Source organism: Peromyscus maniculatus, chromosome 5, assembly GCF_049852395.1.
Source record: "Peromyscus maniculatus bairdii isolate BWxNUB_F1_BW_parent chromosome 5, HU_Pman_BW_mat_3.1, whole genome shotgun sequence".
Taxonomy (NCBI): Eukaryota; Metazoa; Chordata; class Mammalia; order Rodentia; family Cricetidae; genus Peromyscus; species Peromyscus maniculatus.
The window spans coordinates 125,556,577-125,578,739 of NC_134856.1; the positions used below are offsets into that span (position 1 = coordinate 125,556,577).

General features: G+C 46.3%; 1 long non-coding RNA gene across 1 annotated transcript; it reads right to left on the reverse strand.

Moving 5' to 3' along the window:
• Positions 1-7,856: 7,856 nt before the first annotated feature.
• LOC121829815 (uncharacterized) lies at positions 7,857-11,787 on the reverse strand. The gene is made up of 3 exons (XR_013051097.1): positions 11,597-11,787; positions 9,782-9,871; positions 7,857-8,136 (listed from the first exon to the last, which is right to left on the reverse strand). It is a non-coding gene; the product is annotated as an uncharacterized LOC121829815 (long non-coding RNA).
• Positions 11,788-22,163: the final 10,376 nt, after the last annotated feature.

Consider the following 22,163-nt stretch of genomic DNA (forward strand, 5'->3'; position numbering starts at 1 on the left):
ACCACAGTATGTGCACTTCCCCACCCCCGCCTCCACAATACCTAAAAAAATAAAATAAATTTAAAGTTAACGGCTACTCGGTATGTGGCTAGCTTTCCACTTATTGAATGCCAGTGTGGTGCCAGGTTAGGTGTTTCATATATTGTTCCCAAACCTCTTAACCTACAGCTCCCAGATCTCTCTAGGCAGTGAGTGGAAATAAAAGCAGATTTACAACAGCCCTCAAATGCTAGTCAGCATTTTGTTCCCACTTTCCAGTGGTCTGTCTTTCCAAAGAGCTCTCAAAATCCATAGCTGTGAATCCTAAGGCCAGAACTATAAACGTTTGTTCCTAGGCTCGCCAACAGAAGGCTCTCAATTCTCCTTATCCTCTGTCTTTCTAAGAGTCCTTGGAGGGAGAGAGGCCCGCAAACTGGAAAATACCTCAGTGCTTACCAATGACAAAACAATGTATTTCCTTGGAAACATTATGCCACCATGAATGAAGGAACACCACCTCCCCACAAGGGTAGAGATAAAAACCTTCAGCTTCAAGATACAAGAGGTAAGAGAAAGTGTGGAATTCAGGGATGGTGGTGCACATTTGTAATCCCATCTTACACAAGGCTGAGGCAAGAGGGTCCTGAGTTCAAGACCAGTTCGTGTTACTAGTTAGACCTTCCCACAAAGTAAAACAAAACAGGAGATTCTGAGAGTGAAAAGAGAAAACAAGAATGAGTTCGAGTTTATAAAGGTCAAAATCAGATGGAAAGCCCAGAGGCCTTTGCACTAGAGGTAGAGATGACCTGAAGGAGGGAGGACGGGAAGGCAGGAAGATGGCCACTTCGAGGTATTTTGCTATATTTTCTTTTAAATTTCCTTCTTTGGGCTTGGGGAGTGTTCCAATGCCGTGGCATGCCTGAGGAGGTCAGATGATAACCTGCTGAAGGCAGTTCTCTCCTTTTCCCACGCGTGTCCGAGAATCAAGCCTAATCACCGGGCTTAGTGCAAGCACCTTTACCGGCTGAGCAGTCTTCCCAGACCCATGCCTGAGTCTCAGTCCTGCTCCTGGGTTAGGTACAGTGTTGATTGAGTTATGCACTTAAGGCTTGTGTATTTTCACCTTCCTTCCTTACGCCTCGATACAGAAGCCGTAAAAGGAAGAAGGAGGGCGTGCTATCTTGCCGCTGGGTCGAAGTGTTTGCCTGCTTTCCTTCTAAGCCCACAAAAGCGCTCAGCTTACAGAACTTCACAGTGGGACCAAGGCAAAAGCACCTGTACTCTTATCCCAGACATCCCTGCATCCTTCCAACCCTGCTGCTCCTGCCTCCCGGAAGCCGCTGTTCCATGCATGTTGATCTCCTGCACTCTCTCAGCATCCAGTGCAGAGAAGCCCCTAGTGACCTAGAGGGCCAGCTCTTTCGATAGAAAAAGGGGGGCTTCAAAAGCTGCCAAGACTTCATTCCTACTGCCAAGTCTCTGAGAAAACTTTCCCTGGGGAGTTTATTACGTTTCCAGTAATAAAGCACTCTATTTTCACCCTCAGCTCTCCTGCCCAGGGTGTGTTAGCGCTCTGGCAGGGAGTTGGCTCAATTAGAGACATATGTTAGCATGGTTAAGAGCCTGGCTTCAGATCAATCACTTTAGAACCCCATTCTGCCACTTACTGCAGGGGTAGCCTTTAGCAACCTAGTTAAATTTTCTGTGCCTCAGTTTCCCCATTTCATCACGGTGATCATAAGTAAGATAAGAAGTGATTATACACATTACTAGAATAGTGTGCGTATAGCAAGAACAGCTTGAAAACCTCCGGTCATATATGAAAGATGGAGTATTTAACTCATAGGGTTAACAATTACAGTAAGAAAATAGCAAAAAGCTGGACATGGTGGTGCCTGCCTATAATCCCAGCACTCAGGAATTGGAGGCAAGTGGGTTGCAAGCTGGAAGCCAGCATGGTATACAGAGAAAGACCTTGTCTCAAAAACTAAACTCTAGGATCAAAAGTCACTTATAAGCAAAACCAGCATGGTTACCTGGATACTGAAGATGAAATAAGCAAGATATATAGTTTCAAGAAGTTTAAGGAGGAAAAAAATAGCGAACGTTTGACAGGAGACAGTGTGTATTAAAGTTTATGGGAGCCAGGCATGCTAACACACTAACCTGTGCCTATGGAGATAGCATGGGGAGGGGGAGGCTGGAACAGCTCCAGTTTGAGGCCAGCTGGGGCTGCACAGTAAAGCCTTGACTCTAAATGACTAACTAAATAAATGTATGGGACTTATCCAAAAGGAAGCAGTAAAAATGGTAGAGCTGTTTCCAAGGAGAATCCAAAGTCCAAAAGTGTGTGGCCTGTCAAAGCAGGTGTGTTTAGTTACCTCGGTTAGAAATCACCCTGGGTAAGGGTCCAAAGGATCATGAACGCGCACTCACCAGAGTTCTCTTTTCCACCACTCAAAACCCATTTGTATCTCTAATGACGAAAAGTCTAAATGTGACCATGTTACTTCACGGCATCTGAAATGTAATCAACAATATGAAAAGCATATGATGTAAATGATTAACCTTTGGGTGAGCTTGCTTGACAAGGCCCCAGGATGGCATCAAAAGTTTAGACCATGTTTCCTAGTAGGGGTTATGGTCTGACTGGTAGCATCCTTGTGTTTGAACTTCATTGTCTGAGGGACACTTTAAGAAGTGATGAGGTCACATGAGCAGAGAGGGATCCTTTTTCTAGGCTCATTCTGCCCTTCATTCTTCCGCCCTGTGAGGAGAAAGCTCTGTGCAGCAACCAGGCACCCTCACCAGAGACCAGATATACTAGACCTTGGCCTTCCCAGCCTCCAGAGCAGTGAGAAACAAGTCTCTGATGTTATATAGTGCCCAGTTTTGGGCTGGGGAAATGACTCAGTCAGGAAAGTGCTTGCCAAGAACGCATGAGGATTTCAAGTTCAACTCCAGAACCCACAGTTAGAATCCCAGTGCTAAGGAATCACAGACAAGCCTAGGCTAAACATTGAACTCCAAACCACTGAGACCCTGCCTCAAAAAACAAGGAGGATGGTGCCTGAGGAATGACTCTGACAGTTGGCCTCTACCCTACACACACACACACACACACACACACACACACACACACACACACACACACAAAAGAATGAAGGAACCAAATCCCTCAGTCTCAGATATTCTCATTTGTCCACCCCAAAAGACTAAGAAAATAATAGGAGGATTTTTTTTTAATTTTTAAAAATATTTAAAGGAGTTTTTAAAATTAGTATACAAAGTCACGGGTATCATTATGGTATTCTCACACTTTGTTCTAATTGATCCTCTCCCCCACTAGAAGGTGTTTTTTTAATATATAAAAATAGTACAGTCTTACATCAACATATCACAAGCACATATCTTCAGGGCCCTGTTTTAATTCTAAGGCAGTTTGCAAGCCATTGTTTCACAGTTTCCTAATGTTGCCTAATATAATTTTGCATTGCAAACAGAATAGTCTGTATTCTAGCATCACTGTCAAAATGCAAAGTACAAAACAACATTTCCCAAAAAAGGAGCTACTCAACTGCTGGGGAAAACTGGGATTATCAAAAGATGTCAGTCAAAGTTCTACAAAAATAGAACCTTTCAAGAATATGAATTCCCCAGTATTACAGCCAACTATGTGTTTAAAGACATTTAGTCCATCAAAGGTATGATTGGGTTGAGCCTCTGGTCCTTGTGAGTAATGGTAAGGGCTTGAATTTCTACAATACATTTCACTCTTTCATTTAGAGTCTAGTAATTAATATTTTTTAATCTAGTAGATGATATCCTGAAGTTTGTTTGTTGTTTTGTTTTGTTTGTTTGTTTGTTTTTCAGTATGCATGAAAAAATAGTTTGATAAACACCGTAGCAGAAAAAGGGAGACGCTCCATAGGGGTAATGAAGTTTGGGGAGAGGGCTTACAAAGGCGCAGTTTAGCTACTTTTTAACTTTTGAATCTCTTGTCAGCCCTTTAGAATCATCTATGTTCAGGAAATCGATGCAGTAATTTGAGATTGTTCTCATCTCTTCACTAAGACAAGTCTGGAGAACCTCTTTTCAGCACCGTAGTGGCAGTCCTCATCTAGCTTCATCTGCAACACCTAGAAAACACTTTAAAATTAGAAAAGGACAATCCAGCCCACCCTGGAGGTTCTGGAGCAGTAGGTGGAGGCCAGAAGCATGTGCTAGGAAGTCCCACTAAAAGCCTATGCACGTCAGAAATGGGGACTGAGAACTGGGAAGAACATCACCCTCATCCCACCCCCACCCACCACTGACCCGTCTCCTATGACAGGGCATCCTGAGACAGGAGGGTCCAAAACAGAACTCAGAGAATGAGCGTCATGCTACAGCAACTCCCCACCTGCGTATCGTGCAGTTCTGATGTTTAGATGAAGTGTGGTGGGCGTCAGCACCCAGTCATCACACCCCTGAACTTGCAGTCTCTGTCTGGATCTCACATACCAAGAAGGATTCAGTCCATTCTGTCTAGTGCTAGTGATCAAGGCCAAAGCCAGGAGCTGGCAAACCATGGCCTATTGAACAAACACACTCTTCTCTCTTTACAAATAAAGCTTTATTGAAACCCAGATGTACTCAGTCATTTGTATAGTGCCTAGGGCTACTTTCAAACTTGAGGGCAGAGTTGACTGGTTAGCACAGAGACCACATAGCCCACTGGGCCTTAAATATTTGCCAGATGAACCTTTACAGAAAAAGTTCACTGATCCTGGGCCTATATCTTCACTCACACTCACAGTACATAATTTTTACTCACAAGAAAATACCAAGAGCTTGGATCCAGAAGACAACACAATTTTTAGATGAGCAAAAGATTTTTAACTCGATCTTTATTTTTTTTCCACCAACAAAGAAATATGGATAGCAAATAAGGATATAAAATGATGCTTATAGATTATGAGGAAAAATTAAAGATAGCACTCTGCACCTATTAAAATTGCCTAAAACAGAGACTACAAATGTTGACAGGACACAGTGCAGCGAGAATGCCAGTGGAAGAAAAAAAATGGTACTGCCACTTTGAAAAACATTCTCTAAAAGTTAAATAGTCACCTACTCCACTGTCTGGCCATCGTCACCACTGTATCCTCAGATAAATGGAAACATCTGTCTATACAAAGACTGGGACACAAATGTTCATAGCACCTTTCTTTTTAATGTCAAAAAAATGGGAATTGCCAGACAGGGTGGCTCATACCTTTAAACCCAGCACTGAGGAAGCTGAGACAGGAGGACTGGCATCAGTTTGAGTCCAGTCTGGGCCACAGAGTAAATCCCAGGCCAGCTACAGAAAGCGAGACCCTATTTCAAAAACTAAACAACCTGTGAATAACCCAAATGTTTGTCAGCAAATGAAGGAAAATAGCAGTCCGGAGAATATCCATACCACAGAATACTATTCAGCAATAAAAACGAATGAACTAAGGGTACATGCAACATGGATGGGTGTCAAAATATACCCAGATAAAGAGGATACACAAAAGATAGAGTCTGGGGCTGGGTCATAGCTCCGTTGGAAAACTTTTGTTTAGTAAGCATGCCCTGGATCCCACGCCCTCTCCAAATCATCTCCTCCCTTCTCCTCTCCTCTCCTCCTCTCCATCTCCTCATCTTTTTCTCAGTGCTGAGGAGTGATCAAATCTGCTTTTCTTCAAGCATGCTGTGCAAGTGCTCTACCACTGAGCTACATCCCTAGCCCAAAATTAATCAAAAATATTCTGAAGGGGCAAAACTGGAGACAAAAATCAAAGCACTGATAGCCAAAAACAGGGTTCCAGGGAAAGGGCTGACTGTAAGCAGGCTCAGAGGCAGCCTCTGAGATGATGGAATCATTCCCCACCTTAGCTGTGGTTGTGGGGGTTACACAACTACAAATATTTGTCAAAGCAGTCAGCCATTCTCTTCAGAAGTATAGATTCTTCTGTGTGTAAATTATAACCAGATCTATAGACTCAGGAAAGCTCAACAGGAACCATCCAGAAAGGATTCCTATCAACCAAGTAAGGGATAATTTAAACAGCAGAATTAATAATAGGAGTAACAGATTATAACCCACTGAAGGAAAAGTAGTTCCTAAGCCTAAATTGATATAAATCCATAACCAAATGGGAGAAGAAAAGGTTCATGCTAACAGGAAGATGACCATAAATGTGAATAATAAAATCAGAAAATAAACACTTGACTTCCACTGCAGTATGAACCGAGAGCCACACAAAAATGCAAAAGCTAGAGGATAAAAGTTTGTAGAGAAACTGCAAACCATAGAGCCGCAGTTTGACTCCATGTGATATCTACCAGTTATAAAAACTTGATGGTTTTGGTGCTGAGGATTGACCCCGGGGCCACACACATTCTAGACAAACTGCCGTTGAAAACCCCAGCTTTGCAAAAGAGAAATTTGGTAGACAAATCCAAGAAAATAATTAAAATACATCACCAATAACGAGACAAACGGATACCGGAAATGTCCAGTATAGGAATCAAAGATGTGTGTGGTAGAATACAAGTTCACCATGCACAAGGCACTAGGTGTGATTCCTCGCACCACAATGATTAATACATTCATATGTATTAATGCATACATGTATACACGTATGTATCTTTTCTTTCCTACCTTCTATTTATGACAGAAGCAAAAATGACCAGGAAGTACATACGGTGTGTGACGGGTGTTAAGCTGGGCAAAGCAAATCTGACTCCCCACAAGAACATCCATGTCTCTCACCTGTAAAATTAGAATCATGCTCTGCTCTCTTCCTACACTAACATTTTGATTTAGTTTATTTATTATTAGGGGTGGGAGGAATATGTGAAGGTCAGAGGTCACAATTCTCTCCTTCCACTGTGGGTTCTGAGCTTTTTACCCACTAGGACATCTCACCTGCCCCGGCTCTATCATTTTAACACCTGCGTTAGACTCGAGACAGCCTGTGAGTGGAGGCTGAGTCTACCCCACCAACGGAAGTTGTCCCTACATCTAAGTGGCAGGCCAAGCCATCCTCCCTCCCCAGCTAGAGTCTCGCCTTGATACCAAGCAGCTGTTGCCTGGCGCAGGCGCGCAGTTGGCTTGGGTCTGAAGTGGAAGCTGCCCCATCCTCTGTTCAGCCCGACGTCAAAGCTTTGCAGTTGGACTCTCCTGTCAGTCTGGGTGGCACTGTGGCCTCTGCAGCATCTGACTGTGGATATCAGGTGAGGAGGTATGTGGATGCTTGGCCAGCACCCCCTAAGACAGCCACTTGGAATGCCTCTAGTGGGTGGTGATAGTAACCTCGCGTGAGTGCCTGCCATGCCCTCAGGAGGTTCTGGTTGCACATTGAGATGAAGTCAGCAAGATGATGCCAGAGTGCTAAAAATACTCAGAATGGGAGGATTCTGGGATTGATTGGCAGTGGGACAATGAAGTCGAAGACTGCACACACATGCGGGCAAAGATCCAGCAGTGCAAGGGTGGTGTGAAAGGCGACAGATGTGTGGCACAAGTATTAGGTGTGAGAGCACATGAGGAAAGATCTGGCGGGGCACTGAGGAACTTTGTCCCCAACCCTTAATTTTCAGAGCAAGCCCCTCCTCCTGATGAAACAGGGATTAACAACAGTCAACAAAGATTAAAGAAGAGAACTCCGGCCCTTAGGACTAGGGAAAGAGGAGCAGGTGACAAGACGGGAGGAGGGTTTAGTGACTTCAGAGTCCCTTGATCCTAATCTTCCCACATGTGGGTTCATAATCAGAGGCCCCGAAACAGCCGTCAGCTCCCAGCCTCTCTGCCCACACAGATTAGGTACACAGGAAGAAAGAAGTAGGAAAACTGTTTACCTTTGCTTTACGGTGGTGGTTGTGTTTTTTGGTTTTTGGTTTTTTTTTTTCCTCTCCTTTTCTCCTCTGCTCTAAGTCGTTTGTGTTCTTAGCCCGTTGTCTAATGGGTGCTGGACAAATCTTTCTCCCCTAGTGCATCCTCCTTCCCAGAGTCCCCTCGTTTGCCATCCAGAGCTGTGCACACGGGATCCACAGGAAGATGCTCGCCCCCACTGCTCACTGTACATCACACGGAAGGAGCACCGTCTGTTTGGCAAACCACCAAACTTGGCTCTCTCAGAGGTTCTGGAGAGGGAGATAAAAATGTGCCTTTTGCAGGGCAATGTTTGTAGACTTTGTATCACATTCTCCTTGCAGACAGCTCTGTGGAGCTGCCGGACACAAAGCAGAACCCCAGGTCCTTCAGGCTGCCAAGCCCCGCCTCCTGCACCGCCGTGCTGAAGAATGGTGTGGCCCTCACCTTCTCTGCCTCCCACGCCTCCCCGAGTGGAAGAGGTGTATCAAGGGGGTCTGATTCCCACTGCAGCGGTCATACAGGTGGCTCGTGACACCTACGAGGTTGGCCTGCAGGCATTATGTTCACGTTACCCCATCCCTGATCATGCCCTGCCCAAGCATGGCCTATGAGGTTGGCCTGCAGGCATTATGTTCACGTTACCCCATCCCTGATCATGCCCTGCCCAAGCAGCCTAGGGTCCTCTAGACTTGGGTCTACAGAGACATATAGAAAAATCTTCCTTGTTTCCAAAGCCAACAAAGACTTACTGGGTCACAACCACACTGTCCCAGGAGAAGCCCCTTCTAACTCCCAGCTCACTAAGCCCTAAGGTTAGAAACAGTCAACAATAGAATGATGTCAGCCACAGCCTTTGCCTTCCAGAGACTTGTGACAGGCTACCAAGGCAGGCCTGTGCTCTCCATCTTGGGCACCTCAAGTAAGGGCCAGCAAATCACCTCGCTTCCATGCCACCTATTCCTGGGTTCCTCTTTTGTCCTTGCTCTGTCTCCTGTCAAATCAATCCCTGGTTTAAGCAAAACCACCAACAGATGACTCATACCTGTTGCCCTGGTAGTCAAGAGGCTGAGGCAGGAGAATTGCCACCAGTTCAAGACCAGCCTTAGCTACATAGTGAATCCCTAAGCCAAGCTGATATGGAGAATGAGACCCTGTTTCAAAAACAATCACAGCATATGTAGAGCAGGCTGGCCTTGAACTCAGAGATCTAACTGCCTCTGCCTGCTGAGTGCAGGAATAAAAAGCATGTGCCACCATACCCAGCAATTCTGAATTCTTGGTGTCACTAGGATTAGACTGGTTCATGTCACCATACTCAGATTACGTTATCGCCACTGTGTTGACCTATTCTTGATTTGTGAGATGTTTTTTCAGGCCAAGTTTGCCTTTGCCCAGCAAAGGCTCAAGGCAATTACAGAGGAGTCAGTACATTCTGTGTAGGAGGCAGAAGATGGAGAACTCTGGGGAAAGATCTAAGATAGGGAGATCCCTAGAAACAGGATAAAGGAAGGAAAATCCCAGAGCAGAAGTTGTACTATGCCCCTCCTGCAGGTTTTGCTTAGGGAATAAAGGCGTTTGCTGCCAAAGCTAAGGATCTGAGTTTGATTCCCAGAGCCCATGGCAGAAGGAGAGAACCAGCTCCAGAGTTGCCCTTGAACTCTCGAGCTCACATGCACGCACTAATAATAATAATAACAATAATAATGATGATAAATAAAATTTTAAAACAGACAAAAATCAACCCACACTAATGACCTCCCAACAGCTGTGACATTTCTCTTCTCTGTGCATGTAGAATTTGGGAGGAAGCTCTTTGTCCTTGGGCTCTGAGAAAAACATATTAAATAATGTGTCTGTAAAGCTCAAAGACCTTGAACAACTCCAAATGCGCTTTAAATGAGCCTTGACTCCTACCTGATTCCAAATTGCAGTCTGTTCTTAGGACGAAGGGGAACCTCTGGGTGGCCTGGACTCTCATCCTTCCGAATTAGTATCACCCAGTCTCTGGAGAAGAGAAACTTGGCATCATGGAAGGCCAAGATATCTGCTTTGATTACAGAAACAATTCAATTCACAATCATATCAAAAAGAATAAACTACTTAGAATAATGACCTTAACCAAAAAGGAAAATAGTGTATAAAATAAAAACAACTAGACATTGCTAAAAGAAACTAATGAACACATGAAGAAATGGACAAACACTCGTTTTCAGGGATTGTAACATCGTTATCATTAAGCTAGCCACATTACCCAAAATGGTCTATAGATTGAACACCATCTCCATCAAAATCCCAACGGCTTTTTGTTTTTCAGAAACCAGAAAATCCATCCTAAAACTCATATAGACTCTCAAGACACAGTAAATAGCAAAAAGATCTTGAAAAAGGAGCACAAAGTTGGAGGTTTCTAACTTTCTAAATGGAAGTTTTATCACAATTCTGTAACCAGAACATCATGGTGTGGGCATAAAGACATGCCAATAAAACAGGGCGGATGTTAAGACCATTCAGTAGAGAAAGGACAATCATGGATTTTAGGATAATTGAATATATACAAGAGAAAGAATGGAGTGGACCCTTAATACTACATGCAAACATTAATTCAAAACAGATCAAAGGCTTGTAAGAAAAACCTAAACCTATACAAGTCCTAGAAGAAAGTAAGGCATTCTTCAAAACCTGGACTTGATGGTGATTTCTTGGGTAGGACATCAAAACACAGGCAGAGAAAAAAAAAAGACAAATTGAACTTAATCAAAGTTAAGAATTGTGCCCCCATAAAGAACACAATGGACAGAATTTTTAAAGTAACCTACAGAATGGCAGAAAATATTTTCCCGACTCAGCCACTTGAGGTGTGTGCTACCACACTTGGCCATTTAGGTTTATAGACACCTCTTATACATAGCATGTAGGAGATTTTATACAGTTTTTTTTCATTGTGCCTACACCTGGACTATGACAGATAGCCTGAGGTAAGGTGTGAAAGTTTCCACTCATGACGCCAAGTAGATGCTCAGAAAGGGGTTGACTTGGAAGGATTTCCGACTTCCGATGTTTGGATTTTAGTTAGGATATCAGTTAAATTGCTGGGATTTGGGGACAGCAGCATGAGAAGTAGGTTTCTCCTTTCTTTGCAGCCTGGGACACCAGCCCACAGGACACCAGCCACCACATTTATGACCAATCCTCCCACCTTAGTTAACGTAATCTAGAAAGCCACTCACAGATCTGCTCACAGGACGTTCCCACGGCGACTCTGGATCCTCTGAAGCTGGCGATCAAAACCATCACAGATGTTTACCTGGAGTCAGCATGTGCCTCTCTCCAAAAGAGAAGCAGCTCCCTCATGGTTTCATCAGGCTGCCTGTATCCAAGTTTCAATCCTGCTGCACTTCATCTCTTCCCTCCTACCAGCCGTCTGTCAGCACATACAGAACCAAAACAACCAAGGTTTCGTTCCCTGGGTCTCTGCTGTGATAGTCACCTGGAATATCCTCTTCCTAATCCAGGCAACTTCCTTCTGCCCTCCATTCAAGTGTCCCACCTTCTGCACATGGATCATAACAATTACATTAACCTACATCTCTCCCAATTCTGAGATTAAATTGATGACCAGACTTTAGCACTTTCCTCAGTGGCCCGATGTCACTGGTCTCCTTTTATGTGCAGAGCTCTGGGCTAGAAACTAGATTAGATCCATCAACCACTGTTCTCCAATTGACTCACCCATAACTCTCATCAGGACTAGTAGACGGTCGGGTTCTTAAGGATGAGACCATGAATGTCTTCCCAGGCTTCCGCACAAGACAAGATGCCGGGGCAGATTAAAAGGGCCTCGCTGGTTTTCATTGCCAGCTTAGCAACATAATGGGCATAACAGTGAAAGGACGTTTGGACTTTGAACAGAATGTCTGGAGGCTGAGTCAGGCATAGTGGTGCACGCCCGTAATCCCGGCACTGGGGAGGAGGAGGGGCAGGAGGCTCAGAGCCACAACAGCCAGCCAGAGCCAGACGCCAGCTCGAAATGCACTAGTTAAGTTAATATGGGAGTTTGAAAGTCTGAGCATAAGCATTTATGTAAGCAAAATTCTTCCTAGAACCCCTCTGTCTGCTGTGCCCGCTCCCTCCCATCCCCCACCAAAAAAAAAAAAAAAAGCCTCTGAGTTTGTCATACACGGTATGAACTCCCTTCTATAGGCAGAATGTTAATAGTTTTCCCAAAAGAAGGAAATTTGCAGGCAGACAAGATAGTCTGTGGGGTTCTCCATCTACCAACTTAACCGGCACTGACTAGTCAGTCACATTACTGCGCACCCAAGCATCACACAACCAGCTCCGAGGGCATCTTCAGAACTCAAAGTCGCCACCCCTGACCCCAGAGTCTTCCCACTCCCCCACAGCCCATTCTGGACCATTCCATTGACTCTGAGGCTTCTCCTCTCAGTTCCTTCGAGGTCATACACTAAGTAGAGTCTGAGTAAACATAATTATGTGTGATTTAAGATTTTTCTTTTCAAACGGAACCACCTCATGAAAATTTCATAGAAAGGAAATCGAAAATCAAGGGCAGGATGTAAAAATGTGAAGATTCATAGAAGCAAATGTGTTAAGTGGGAACTTCCTAAAGGCTTTAACTGTCTCCGGTTATATATTCTGCTTACCACCAACATTGAGTCTAACAAGCTTTCTGGTTTTGTTTTGTTCTTTTTTTTTTTTTTTTTTTTAAGCAAATCCCCTGAACAAGGGACCAAAGGAAGCAGTATTCAGCCTACATCACGTCTGGAAGCAGTTTGGGGCACAGGCATGCCTCTCCAATCCACCTCAAAGCAGGCTAATATCGGAGCAATCCCAAAGAGTCTGCAGCAATAAAAGGTGTTGACCACCCCAATGAAAGAGCTGCTTAGCCCAGGCTGAGCCCCCAGAGCCTCGACTCTGTCCCTCTGCCGTGCCCGTTCAATCAAACCCTCTCTGTGTCCCCAGGAAAAGGGTAGGGCAAGCCCAGGAGGGAAAGGGCCCCTGTTTAGACATCCACAATCCATCATCCCAAAGGAAACTATTTCAGTGGCAATGAAGCAGAGCAACTGGGCCAGAAAGCCGAGCCCTGAGGTGTGCGGAGAACTCGGCAGTGCCTTTACTGACGACAAGGAGCTACTAGAAGTCTCTCTCTCTCTCTCTCTCTCTCTCTCTCTCTCTCTCTCTCTCTCTCTCTCTCTCTCTGTGTGTGTGTGTGTGTGTGTGTGTGTGTGTGTGTGTGTGTGTGTGTGTGTGCCACAGAGTCCTGCCTCTGGCTCCAGCTCCTTGAGCCCCTGTGTTAATAATACTGGCCCAGTACCGATCTCAGAGAGTGTGGCAGCTGTGGGAACTCAAAGAGGAGACTGGGCTATTTTTGCAGCCCAGAGATCTGTTTATCTCCCAGGATCTGAGGAGAAGGGACAAACTAGAATGTGTACTCAAATTTCATTTCCTAAAGATCAGTAAACTTTTCAACCATGCAGATTTCTTGTTGGTTAATTAATGTCCTTTTTAACTGTGTGATCATGATTACATTTTAATATCTTTTGGTGGAGCAAACAGGCAGTGTCAGAAGGTTATCATAAATTACCTAGCCTTTGTTATCAGTATGCATCACTTCTTAACAGCCTCTAGTCTCAACTGGAAAACAATTGTTTGTTCATGCTCTCTGCCCAGGGCCCTGCCCTGTTGGGTTCCCTCTAGCCTCTCTAACCACTGAGTGTCACAGCCTGCCCCAAATCCAGAGCTCATACATCCCACCCAGCCCCAGTTCTCAGAGCAGACAGGGGCTAACGCCCCCCTGCCCCCGTGGGGTGCACAGCACCTCCCTGAAACCCATATTCTCCTACCTCTTCTCCAGGGAACAGACCCAAGCACAGTAGGCTCTGGAGAGGTGGTTCTCAACCTGTGGGTCGCAACCCCTTCGGGAGGTCAGACAACCGTCTCACGGGGGCTGTAGATCAGATATTTACATCATGATTCACGGCAGTGGCAAAATTACAGTTACGAAGTAGCAACAAAAATAATTGTATGGTTGGGGGTCACCACAGCATGAGGAACTCTGTTAGAGGATCGCAGCATCAGGGAAGTTGAGGACCATCGCTCTAGAGGGACAGGGTTAGAGGAGTCGTCCAGCTACAACTACGTCCCTAGACCCACTGCTGGAGTGATGGACGCCTTAGGAAGACCAAAGGGTTCCCATCTCGGGATTGCCTTCTCAGAAACGAAGTCGGTAAGTGAAACCTAAGGCTCCCCATTTATTAAGCAAGGAGTCACTTGTAATTCTCCTTGTCTGTTCTTTTTTTCCCTTCACTATTTGTTGGCGTCATCTGGTCCATGTAGTATCATCTATTGAAAAGAAATTAAAGCTTAAACACTCCCAAAGAGTGCAGAGAAAAAGAATGCTTCCTTTTCTCTACCGCTGTGCAATCTTTCTGACATCCCCACACCGAATCTTAGCTGTTGACATGAAACTGGCCACAGTGAAGGCTGGCCAGGCTTCAGCCGACAATTAGTAAAGAATGAATGAGAAGCGGGGGAGGGGAATGACCTGGTCATACTGTATTAAGGATACCAGGGCCTCCGGACAAATTCTGTCCAGAGGCTGGACAAGTGGGGGCCACGCCCACACCCACTTGCCACCTAGGCAAGTCTCAAGCATTTGTCTAGCCAGGCTGATGGATGGGTCTGCCGTGGCCCTGTTTGCCACCAGGGTGAGGCACAGCGGCACACAACCCTTCCAGTGACCCTAGTCAGCACTTTCAAGGTAGGAGGGTCAGAAGAACAGTCCCCTTAAGGCCACAGCGGAGGCGGTGAGGGGGCCCGTGCTCTCCCCGTGAATGGGCCAGCAGGCTGGCTACTCGAAACACACAAACACCAGTTAGAGGGAAGTAGGTGTGAATGCGAGCAAAATTGCTCTCAGGCAGTTCTAGCCTGGCCCTTTGTCACCCTGGGAGACAGCTGGGCCCAGAGCGACTGGAGCACAGACTAGGTGCTACATAAAGTCTCTGCCCTGCAGCAGCTGCCCCATGCTGGTCTGGGTCATGTATAGCTCTGGGAGGCCTGAAGATGTCCTTTGCTTGTCCCCTTGCAGGGGACAATTTGTGTGTTATTTCCCTCCTCTCCCCACTGTGTGTAGTTAATATAGTTCATATGTCCCCAACTGCTCGCACCTCAGCATAGCAGGACCCCTTCCTAAGCCCTGCTCCCAAATGCCCGCTCACTGTGAGAGTCTTGGTGAGTGCTCCCAAGTGTTGCAAGCTCGGTCTCAGGCCCATGTGTTATCAGGAGGTGGGTCAGCGGGGATGTGTCTTGAAGACCACTCCCTTTTGGTCCTCTTTGCTTCTCAGCTGCCTCGAGGTACGGATCTTACTCCACACCTTCCCACCACAATGTGCTGCCTCAACACACGGCCAAAGCAGCAGGACCAGCTGACCATGGGCCACGAGCCCCAAGTAGAATTTCTAGGGTTGTTTTCATACAGTAACAGAAAGCGGCCTCATCCGTCAGCCCACAACGCCCTCCTCTATCTACGTCACTATTGAAAGGAAGAAAACAGAATTTGAATAGATTTCACAAAGGAGCTGACATACATTTGATTCAACGAAGTTGTGGTTACATAGGGTCCTATGCAGATTTGTTTCTTTTTTTTTTAATGTGTGTGTCTGTGTGTCTGTCTGTCTGTGTGTGTGTGAGAGAGAGAGAGAGAGACAGAGAGAGAGAGACAGAGAGAGAGAGACAGAGAGAGAGACAGAGAGAGAGAGATGGATGGACATGTATGTGTGTACATGGTCAGGGGAAGTTATCTTGAATGTTGAGTCTCTCTCTCTCTCTCTCTCTCTCTCTCTCTCTCTCTCTCTCTCTCTCTCTCTCTCTCTCTCTTCCCTCCCTTTCCCTGTATCTCTATCTCCTTTATTCCTGAAGAGAGAGTCTTTAACCGAACTCAAAGCTAGGCTGGCAGCCGTCATGTCCCAGCATCCACCTCCTTGACCCCCACAGCGCTGGGCTTCCAGGCATGCTCACTGGGCTTCCAGGCATGCTCACTGGGCTTCCAGGCATGCTCACTGGGCTTCCAGGCATGCTCACTGCGCTTCCAGACATGCTCACTGGGCTTCCAAGCATGCATGCAAGCGCATCTGGCTTGTTACACGGGCTCTGAGCATCTAAACTCGGGTCCTTACTCGGGTCTCCACTGAGCCATCTCCCCAACTCCTTGATTCTTCATCCACCTTCCTGGCCCCTGGAACTCTCTCTCCTAAGCCTCGTTCTTCTCCTTTGCCTGGTTTATTGAAAACAGGAGAGACACTTACCTAAGCAGTGTTGTGATATGTGGGGGTAAGCCCACATTTCACTAAACCTAGAATGGCTTTTTGTTTTGTTTTGTTATCTTTGTTGTCGTTAGGGTTTTTGAGGTTCGTTTGTTTTGAAGAGACGTGTTCTAGCTCTTATCCCAAGTTGGCCTAAAACTCACTCTGAAGCTCAAGCTGGTCTCAAACTCATAGACAGCTTTCTTCCTCCAAGTCTAAATGCCAGGATTACAGGCATGAGGCACGCTAACCAAGGCAAGACCCAACATTTACACAACTGTCAAAATGTAAAGCACATGTAAGATTATAGATGCAAGAGACTCGAGAGTGGTTAGGACCGTGTGCAGCTCTTACAGCGCATGTGAGTTCAATTTGGAGGATCCATGTGAGATGGCTCACAATCACCCCTAACTCCAGCTTCAGAGGGGCTCACCTCCACTGGTACCTGCACTCACATGCACATACCCCCCAACACACACACACACACACACACACACACACACACACACACACACACCTTTTAAAATGAATCTAAAAGCAAATTAGGTGAAGAGTCTCCAAGCTGATCTTCCATCAGCTTCCAGTAAGTCTGTGTCTGGACCTCTGGATGTGTACAAACTCTCTTCTTTTTGCCCCCTGATCAGAACCCAGGCAAACTGATCAGAAAACAAAGCCGGTCTCGGGGCCCACTCCTACCACACAGTGAGTCAAACGGAGTGGCCCTCTGAGTGTCTTTCTTCTGTATTTTGCATCCTTCCTCCCACCTAAACACTGCCCAGGTAGATTCAGATGTTGAGTCAGGACTGGGGATTGCTGTCCTAAGAAAGTTAAAATAAGTCCGCATGTGTTTTCTGGTCTGCAAATGAGTCTGGCCCTGCTGGGTATTGTACTCACCTATAATCCCAGCAGTCAAGAAGTAGAGGCAGGAAGATCTTGCGGTAGAGGCCAGCCTGAGTTACACAGTGAGTTCTGGGCCAGCATGGACTACATGGCAAGACCTTTAAAAAAAAAAACAATAAAGAGAGTCCAGACCTGGCTAGAGGAGGCAACCCACTGAATACAGCGCATTGTGCCAAATTAGGACCTATAAAAGAAAAAGGAAAGCGGAAGTGAGGGTCACTCCTCATTTCTACGTGGGAGATAAAGTTTTTGACCCAAGACTCCTAGACTTTTTCAGCCATTAGTTACAGCCCATTGTTCTGGGAGAACTCAGGAAAAAGGAACATCTTAGGCCGTGAGTTTGGAAGAGCCGAGTTCGAGCCCAGTGGCGTAGCAAATGTGGAGATGATGCTGAACGGCACTGTCTGTAGCCTGAATACCAGGTCTCCTCTTGGGCTCTGTCCTGTTGTGTGAGTAATCTCATCCCTCTACGGTCCCCAAGGCTTGGCCTCCAAGCCCACACAGCCCAGACTGCCTCCTCAGTCTCTCTTCGGCCTGCTACCGGATCCAACTGCAAACAGCAGTTTTGTTACCAGATGGGGAAGCAGGTGTCGATGCGCCAGGGTTCAAAGGGGCCTTTGGAGACGTGACACAGAGGCAGACCTGAAAGGATAGGAAAGGAAAGGAATGAGGAAGGGAGAGAGGGGGCAAGGGAGGGGAAAAAGAGGGAGCGAGCAAGGGAGCCAAAGCCTAAATCAATGCCACGGGCGAGAGAAAGTGCCCACAGCTGCCTGCAAGGCACATGGCGTCTCCTTTTTAATTAAAAGTATTTTTACTAGCACGAATAGGTATGTGTGTACCCGGAACTCAAGCTCTGTAAACACGTGTGTGTGTGTGTGTGTGTGTGTGTGTGTGTGTGTGTGTGTGTGTGTGTGTTATTATAATTTTTTTGGAGGCAAAGTCTTTAATCCAGGCTAAACTCTAACTCTCTATGTAGCTGAGGATGGCCTTGAATTTCTGATCTTCCTGCCTCCACCTCCCCAGTGCTGAGACTGCAGGTGTGTGCACTACCACACCCATGGCCTCATGCATGCCAGCCACACATTCTACCGACTGAATTTCACACCCAGCCCACTGTAATTATTAACCCTTGTTAATTCTCTATCTCCATTGCCCATGCATTCACACTTCGCGGTGACTCCAATTGAGTCAGATGAAGAGGCTCTGGGAAGACCAGGGAAGATGGCCAGAGCAGGCTGGGCCGTGGCTTCTGTCTTCAGAGTACATTCAAGAGAGGCTGGTGTAAGTTCCCAGAGTCCTGCCGGTGTTTCACTCTGGCCCCATGTGTCGGAAGGAGAATCAGTTAGTGCTCACCCTAAGACTCATGAATGCAGCCTCCCTTCGGGTGAGCCCACTCTCCTCCACGTCCTCTTGCATCCCATAGTCTCCAGCTTCCCCTCTGCTCCCAAGGAGCCTCCTGCCCTACAACTCCAGCGGGATTGTGTTTTTCCTTTCCCACAGCCAGGGGAAAGTGTAAAACTACGCCCCACTCCCCCTGTATTCTTCAAAGATTCGGCTCTGTGCTCGGGCTTATTCGAGCACATTCTCTAGTTCTCCCTCCCCTCCCTCGCCCCACCTGCCCACCTCAAATCATGCAATTCCTTGCATAGGGACGCTCCTGAGGGTGTTTGATAAACACCCTAAGGCATGACCCTGTCCTGAGGCCCCTCAAGACTGAGGCTGTACAAATCGGATTTCATGGGCTCGTATTAGGCTGAGCCACACAAAATGGCTGTTATTCAACCATGTTGACATCCAGAAAGAATGACAACTCTGTGAGCTTCCATCTAATAAAGGAGGCTGGCATTCGAATATTAAAAACATATGATTTGACGTCCCACCTGCTCTCTCCCCAAACGGTATGTATAAATGTGGAAATGGGGGTGGGGAAGAAAGCAGTGTGTATCATGTTCCACAGAACACAGCACCTTGCTCTATTGGGGTTAATTCTGCCCAAACAGGATGTTTATAAATGTCTGGAGATGTTTTTGATTGTCACGGTCAGATGGAAGATGCTACTGTCGTGGGGGAGGAGGGGTAGAGCCAGGACTGCTAAACAACCTACCGTGTGCGGGCATCCCCCGCAGCGAACGTGGTGTTCCAGATGTCAGCAGTATGCCTCCAGTGTCCCCATCCCAACCATTTGGTACTAGAAGTGTCTGTCACACATTTCAGACTGAAGGAGGCTTTAGAATATCCATGTACTATGGCGATATCATGGGGCTAGGACTCAAGTCCAAACACGAAACACATTAATGCTTCGTATACACTTCACACACGCAGCCTGAAGGTAATTTTGACATTGTTTTTGGCATGCCTGCATTCTGACGGCAGCCCGTCACAGAGGGTCAGGCCTGGAATTTTCCACTTGTGGAATCATGTCAGCTCTTAAAAACTTTCAGATTTCGGAGCATTTCAGATTTATTGTCAGGGGGCTGGAAAGGCAGCTCAGTTGGCAGAGGGCTTGCCTAGCACACACAGTGCTCTGGGTTCTATCCCCAACACTGCAGAGTGGTACCTGCCGGAAAGCTCAACACTATCCAGACATAGAGGCGTGAGGATCAGAAGTTCAAGGCCAGCCTCGGCTACATGATGAGTCTGAGGCCAACATGAGTTATACAAGAATCTATCTAGAAAAGGAAAGATAAAATTGAGATGTTCCGTTTTCGAATTAGAGAGATTCAACTTGCCGAGAGGAAATACCCTAATTTTGAGTGTTTTCTGGGGACCTAGACCCTTGTAGTTAAGAAACAACATCAAGAGGCCAGTTCTGTCGGACGTTAGAAGGTAGGTTGTCCCCCTCCTCTGCTCTGAGGCATCAGTACTGCAGCATCTGGCTCTGGGCTTCCTCTTGCTCTCCCCTGGACCTGGGTGCTACTGTAGGTCATCACCATAGCCACCATGATGGGCATCTTCTCAATATCTGCAAACCCTACCCCCTAGAAGGTCTTCAGAAGCAAGAAAGGGTATTGGACCGGTTCTCAACTGTTGGCCCAACAGCCTTCTAAGCTCCTCCCTGGCTGCTGGAGCCAGGAGCCTCAAAACCACACCATGAAGCACTCAACCCCACAAGCAGGGAAAGGCAGTTTCCTGGAAGGAATCTTGTGTCACTCTGGGAGACGGGGAAGGGAATTTGAGAGGTTCCACAGCACCCCACAGCCATGACAGAAAATCACCTACTCAGAGAAACGGAAAGAATGTTGGCGACCGTCTACACAAGGCCACATGGGAATGTCTAAGAATAACAGTCAAGATATGCACTCCAGTGGACTCCTAATGGAAGAGGTCTCCTCAGCCTCCTTGGAAATACCTCCTCAGCATCATGCTGCAATGACATGTTCCTGTTGTCCTAGCGCCTCCAGGTCCAGCTGCAACTGGACACTGCGCAATGCAGTGAGGGAGGGGTGCATTTGGGGTGGGAGAGACATATGATCCTGTTCCAACTCGAGCCTGTTCCCTACTTTTCGGAACTTAAAACCTGTCTGACGTTCACCAAATGACACAGAGTGCTGGCAGATGGAGGGGGAGGAAAAGCTAAATGTATTTTAATGGGACCATTAGGAGTATGTCAAAAGGTGAGAAAAAAGCATTTGCCTGCCAAGAAAATAAGCATTGGTCTAAAAGAAATAGAGAATGTTCCATGGCTTTCCCATTTGCTCCCCCACCCACCCCCTTTTTTCTCTTTTTTTATGAGACTCTGATTCAAAGGAGACAGCCTTGGTCAAGAGTAGCGTACAGACTCGTGTTTTCTTTCTTTCTTTCTTTCTTTCTTTCTTTCTTTCTTTCTTTCTTTCTTTCTTTCTTTCTTTTTGTTTGTTTGTTGTTTTTTCGAGACAGGGTTTCTCTGTGTAGCTTTGCGCCTTTCCTGGAACTCACTTGGTAGCCCAGGCTGGCCTCGAACTCACAGAGATCTGCCTGCCTCTGCCTCCCGAGTGCTGGGATTAAAGGCGTGCGCCACCACCGCCCGGCTCAGATGTGTGTTTTCTTAAGCCCATCAGTGGAGGCAGAAATACAGGACGGCAGAGAAAGAGCACACATGCAGGTATGGGGTAAGTCAAACGGGATGGGTGTAGCTTTCAGACTTCGGCAGCCCGCAGAGTTAGCACAAAGCAACCAACTGTCCATAGCTTGCATTCTGGTGTTCATAAGTAAGCCCTGCCCTCATAATACTGGTATTAAACCTTGGAATGGCATTACCAAAACAGAGGTTTTTTTGTTTTTGTTTTTCTTACATTTCAAAGAATGAGTGTGCGTGCGTGCGTGCGTGCGTACCTATAACTCCACTTGTGTCTATTGATTGATTGATTGAATCCAGGGCCTGGCTCCACCTGTCTTCATGGATGCTCATACTTTTCACATGATTCTGACAATACTGAGGCTGACACATTACTCAGATTATGAGCAATATTAGGAAGCATCTGTGTGCTCACCACAGCCGGGGTGCCATACAAAATGCTGCAATGAGCCCACCCCCGACGAACTGGCCATGAGCAGAGAGGATCAAACAGTTATACACAGGAAAAGAAAGTGATCCACACCGAGACCATGAGCTAAAAGACATGTTTAAAATGGCCAGACCAAGCAGAAGGCATGCCTGGCCCACCACTATATCAGCATGATTCACTCTAGCTTTCCATGACAAACTAGGGGACCTGTGAACACTGATTGCAAAAGGAAGGACATAAAGGGATAAGTCACAGAAGGAAATCCCCAGCAGTAGAAACTGGTGAAGAGAAGAAAAGAGGAACAGGAGGAACAGTGAATCAAGCTGGGCAAAGCGGGAAATACCCTTTGAGGCACGTGGGGGGGGGGGTGAGATAGTACTGACCAGGGGTGCCATGGCTAGAGAAGAATTAGGATCATCCCAAATCCATGTTCCCCCTGCATATCAGCAGGTCACCCTTAAAATACTTTATTATCTTTAAATCAATTCCATTTTTATCTTCATTCTTATATTAAAATCCTTGACACAAATACTGAATCAAAACCCAAGGTTGTTTATCACAAACAGAGAGCAACTATGAAAACAGATTCCA